Source organism: Marmota marmota, unplaced genomic scaffold (genome assembly GCF_001458135.2).
Source record: "Marmota marmota marmota unplaced genomic scaffold, marMar, whole genome shotgun sequence".
NCBI lineage: Eukaryota > Metazoa > Chordata > Mammalia > Rodentia > Sciuridae > Marmota > Marmota marmota.
Window position 1 is genome coordinate 2963591 of NW_026000171.1, and position 6079 is coordinate 2969669.

The following is a 6079-nucleotide window of genomic DNA, read 5'->3' on the forward strand; positions in this document are numbered from 1 at the left end:
GGGCCTTGAGCATGTCCATGTTCAGCCTGGGCTGTGTCACTTGGCACTTTTGAATGTGTTGCTTTCTAATAAGGTCATTCTGTGTGTATATACTTAGTATCCCCTGCTAGACTGATAGGTCTCAAGGGACCAGGCTGTCCCAACCTCAATTCCTTGGAAGTGTGTGTGTGTGTGTGTGTGTGTGTGTGTGTGTGTGTACATGTCCTAGAATCATGTTTGTTTTGCTATTTTCCACTTGTCCAGAGTCAGGTGGACCTCCTCATGAGGGCTTTCTCACCTTCCCGACTCCCAGACTTGACCAGGCTGTAGCAGGAACTGGTTAGAAAAACCCACAAAGCTAATTTGGGAGTTTACAAAAGCCCTTTCACATGCATGTTTCCCTTTAACTATTGCAACTTCCGGAGGCTGAGGACCTTACCCAAGGCTGTGCAGCAGCTAGCGAGTGGCAGAAGCAGGTTGGATTTCCCGATTTCTGAATTGACCTCTCAGCTATGCCAAGGCAACTGACTACTGCCTGGTTCTTGTGAGTGGAATGCTCACTGTCTGTCCCCTTGATTTTTTGCAAATTCTGTGGCCCAGGCCTCTAATCTGTCCAGTTTAGCAGAAGTGAGAGTCTTCCAGGGCGAGGGGTGATACTGCCAAGTGCCTTGTGCAACACAGTAGCCTTGTCAACTGTAAATACCCCGAACTGTATTTATACCACAGTGAAGTACTGGTAACAGTGGGAAGCCTGGGTTTAGGGCCCTGCCTCCATCCAGGTCATATAGGTCTTCCCCTCCCATTGTCACACAGGACCAAGTGAACCCATGCTCGTCAATAGTTTCCTGTGGCTTTTTCTTCACCAACCAGCCCCACATCTCCCAAAATGTGGATCTCTATCATTATCCTTGAGCAGGGCTGGTGGAGAGAGCATGGATCCCTGACTTCCCAGATCCCACCATCCCTCCCTCTTACCAGGTTAGTGGGTAATGATAGCTCTAAGCTAGATCTGGTCCTGGTAAGCTCTCTGAGTTTCTCATGACTGCTCTAACAAATGACTACAAGCTTGCTGGCTTAACATAGCAGAAATCTATTCTCTCACAGTTCTAGGGACCAGAGTTCTGTAATCAATTTCACTGGGCCAAAGTCTAGATGTTGTCAGAGCAGTTCTGTCTCTGGGGGGTCTGATTCTTGTCTCTCTCAGGGTCAAGTGGTTTGGGGCCATATCATCTCAATCTTCAAAACCAGAGCCTTCTAACCTCAGTTCATCTTCATATTAGTTCTCTGTGTGTCTTCAAATCTCTCTGCCTTGCTAGGTACAAGGGTGATTGCTTTCAAGGCCTACCTAATCATCTCCCCATCTCAAGAGCCTTCATTTGTTCACATCTGCAAAGATCTCCCCCAAGTAAGGTAGCATTGACACATTCCATGTATCAAAATGCAGATATCTTTGTGGGGTATTGTTTTCCAGTCTTCTACTGAACTGTTCTTCTACTGAACTGTTCTTCTACTGAGCTGTTTGAGAATTTCACTTCTCTGGGCATTGGTTTACCCATTTATGACATAAGATGGCCGGGCTAGATGACCTCTGAAGCCCCTGTAGTTTTGCGACTTTACCTTGCCTCATAACCCAAGCTGCTAGGGCAGCTGTTCCTGATCTTGCCTCTCCCCTCAGCCCTGGAGCCGTGTCTGGGGTAGGGGGCACATTCTGCTTCCCGCCCAAGGCCATTTCCTGGGGAGTCACAATTGCCTTAGGTGTTGGGGCTAGTCACTGAAAGGTGGGCTTGAGCAGCCCTGCGTTCTCATGTGGCACCTGTCAGACCTGTCACCCTGTCTGCACCAACACCCTTCTGAGCCCAGGAGTCTCATTCAGGGGAGGCCAGTAGGCCCAGGTCAGTGAGGAGGAAACAGAGATAGCAGTGGAGAAGGCAGAGCAGCAGGGCTTTCCCCCGACCTTGGCACCTAATGCATGCTTTCCTAGAAGGCCTCCAATCAAGTCCCTCTGGAACATCTTGGGCGTGGGGATGGCAAAGCCCTCTGGCCCCCTCCTCTCCACCCCAGCTGCACGGCTTCCTACAGTAAATACATGACCTCATGTCTGGCTGCCTGGCATTCTGGAAACTGTCCAAGGAGCCTAGGCAGGTGGGGATCCCAAGTCCCTTGGTGTGGAGGAACAGCAACCCCAGGCTGAGAAGTCAGCTCTGTCCTCTTGGATTTATTTTATTTTATTTTATTTTATTTTAGGTACTGGGAATCGAACCCAGGGGTGCTTAAACATCTAGCCACATCCCCATTACTTTTTTGGTTTTATTTAGAGATAGGTTCTTGCTAAATTGCTTAAGTTCTCTCTAAGTTGCTGAGGCAGGCTTTGAACTTTCAATCCTCCTGCCTTGGCCTCCCAAACAGCTGGGATTACTGGAGTGCGCCACTGTACCCAGCTCCTCTTGGATTTTAAAGGCCACCTTTGAAGGCTGGCTGCAAACCCTGTGTTTGTTCCTGTCTTGTTCCATGTGGGGCAGTCCCCCCACATGTCATGTATTTTATGGTCCCCTTGTGAGGAAAACTGTCAACTCCCCATCAGCATCCCTGTGCCTCTTCTTTCCTTTCACCTTGGCTGCCAGGAATCTCAGCACCATCAGCTATCTAATAACAGTTCTGTTTTGGAGCCCTAGCTCATGGCAAGCACTAGGCTGGATACTTGACGTGTATGATCTTATTTTTCTCAAAACAACAACCCAAAGAATTTTGTGTCATTCCTTCCAGTTTTACAGGTAAAGGAATAGAGACTTGGATAAATCACGGAGGGACTCATGCATGGTCCCTCAGCTCACTGAGTGACAGCCTGGGATCTGAACCTGGCTTGGCTCAAATCCAGCACAGGCCTCTCACTTGCCTCTATCCCTGAGCCATCCCACACACCATTCTTGCCCCAACCCGACTGTGTCTCCTCGGTTTCTTTGCCAGGTATGTCCTTCTCCACCTTTCAAACTTTGATCAACTCTCACCAACATCATTATCCTGGAAAAATGATCATTCTTTTCCAGCAGGCTCCTTACTCCTCGCTTCTTACCAGACTGCACTTGTCTTTACTGTAAAATTTCCCTGCAGACATTGGGTTAATGTTGACTGATGCTGGGTGGAATTGGGGGCAGGTTCTGAACCTTAGTTTTCTATCTGAAGACTGGTGAGGTTGGACATATCTACCATGCTGTTCTTGTCACCACAGTCCTGACTTCCTCTAGCTCTCCCAGGCCTACCTAAAAGTCTGAGATACCAAGTGTATCCTGCTGGAGAGAGAATAGGATCCAGCATCACCCCCTCCCCCCACCCCACCACTATCCAGCGTTCAGTGTATCCAGCACTGCCCAAGGTCTGGAACGCTCAAGAAACCCATGAGGATCCACGTGACTCCCTTCCCACCACCAGCTCCAGTCTTGGGGCACATATTAGGGAATGGTTTCTGGCCAACCTCCCTCTCCTGGCTCTTATTAGCCTCATGACCAAGAGCACCATCTTTGTAGTCACATAGACTTGAATTCAAACACCGGCTTTGCCACTCTAGCTTTGTCTTTGGACCTCTCTAACTTCAGATTCTTCACCCATCAAATGGGATCATGTTACTTCGGAGTGTTGGTTTGAAGAATAAAGGAGCATAGGACAGTAGATAGCATAAGATACGACTTCTTGAAGGGAGCTCCTCAAAGTGGACTCCTGTGGAGTACGGTGATCTGGATCAGAGCCCTGGATTGTCTCATGGCTGTGGTGCACCTGCAAACACTGGGAACTTCCTGTACAAAAAGTATATGGGTCAGGATAGCCCAGTTTGCTATGGTGATACCCTGACCACAAAAACCTCTGTGCAAAGCATGGATGCTGTGTCAGGTCAATCTTGGCTTATATCTCTAATGACAGCTCCAGGTGGATAGAGGATTCTGAGCATAGTGAGATAACCAAAATGTTCTACCCAGGCTGTAACCTCCAAGCCTGCCTGCTTAGAGAAACTTTGAACAATGGGCTTCCTGGATGCCACAGGATGCTCTTAGCATTGCAACAGTGAAATAACTCTAATAATGTTTCTAGCCCTGTAACTTTCTAGTGCATAAACAACAATGCCTCAATAGCCTTTAACTTGCTGATTATGAGACCCTATATAATAAACTTGCTGGGCCAACTCTGCCACTGTATCTCCATCAGGATGCAGTGTTCTACCTAATCCTAGATTTCTATCAATCTCTGTGTGTGTGTGTGTGTGTGTATGTGTGTGTGTATGTGTGCGTGCATTTTCTTTGATCCCTCATTGCCCCTCTTTTGGGTTCAGCTGTGCAGGTTGTGATAGACTCTTCCTCAGGAGGCCCCAGTACATGAGCTGCCCCAGTCTTTATGCCAAGGGATAGACCCTGGTGCCCAATAGTGGCCAGGGCAGTGGCACTGAGCACTGTCTGCTGCATGAAGGTCCTTTCTTCCACCCTGTCTCCAGGATAGAGCCTAACTAATGTGTGCCTTATGTATAAAGCATCCTGATGCCTCATGTATAAAGTTTCTGCAGCATCCCATCTCAATCTGCCCAGTGGGGCCACGCCAAGACCCAGACCATCCTGTGGATCTCTGCATTCCCTTGATCTTCTGTTTCTTCACCCCTGCCCAATTCCCTACAAGCTCTTGTAGTCTCCATTTGGCCAATGGACCACTATTCATGTGAAGACACAGCCCCTGGGGATACCTGCTGGCTTATGAAACAGCCAATTGAAGAAATTTATACAGGTTGTTTTCAGGCCACAGGGGAATTTTTGGCAGACCCAAGGGTGCACACAATATTTCAAGAACTGATATTACTGTAAACTCGTTAGATCAATTTTGATTGGACTGTATTGGGGTTAGGTGACAAATTATGATATCGGAAGCATGGGAACAGTCAAGATAGTGTGATAATCTAGCAAGATATTATCAATACAAACCAACCCAGATTCAAAGAAGAAGCTAAAAAGATAAGATTTAAATAAACAAAAAAACAAATAAGTTCAATCTTTGCACTTACCACAGTTGCACTATCCTTATGCCAAAGAAACTCTGTCTCCCTCCTACCCATCCATTTAATTTGTGTACCTATCTCCTGTTTCTCCTGAAGTTCTCACCCATGGGTGCAGTTTTAGTGCTGGTAGGACCCAAGAGACCCCCTAGGCTCTGGGGCCCCAGCATGGCTGTGTCCTCAAAAATCATCACAGGTGCTTATAACAATACAGATTCCTGGGGTATACTCAAGTCCATTGACTTTGAACCTCCAAGATAAGAAGCCTGGGAAACTGAATTTCAGAAACTCCTAGGTTATTCTCTAGAGCATTAGAGTACCCCTGCCCTTGCCCAATCCTCTTACCATCCAGATGAGTTATGGAGGCCAAGGGATGAGGGGGCTTGCTCAGGGTAAGAACCAAGTCCAGAGGGACTGGGTAGTCCCACAGAATGATCCCCTTGCTCTCTACAATTCCATCTCTTTTGCACAGACCCATTCCTGCACGTAGTTTTTCCTGTGGCCACCAGTGCTAGGACTCTGAGGTCACCTAGCAGCTGTAAGTGCCATCTTTCATCTGTGAATTGTGGGTGGCCATGTAGTTTCTAGTTTCTTCTGATTCTACCCAGGGGGTCTTCTGGGCTCTGCCAATGGGTTCCAAGTATGGGATCTTTCCAACTAGTTTCGCCTCCAGGAGAACAGGCCCTGGAAAATAATTCCATGTGCCATTCCAATTCTTGAATTTTTTAAGATGTGTCTGCATTCTTCTGTATTTCTGAACTCTGCCATTGAATATATGTTCCTCTTGGGGCAGGCCACTTGGGCTGACAAAATCTTGAATTACCAAGATGATTCTTTTCATCTTCCCCAAGGCAGAAAGTACTCTGTTGAATATCACAGTCAATGTTTTGAATCCAGAGAAGTTGAAAGACAAAATACAATATCTCAGTGGAAAGGGTTAGAGTTGGTATTAGAATCAATTTCTTACTTCTGCACAGTTAACATTTTGTCAAACAAGGATGATCCACATGGCATCCTAACGTAAGGAAAATATTTTCTGCATCTGATTTCATAGTAAAGAAGACAATATGTCCC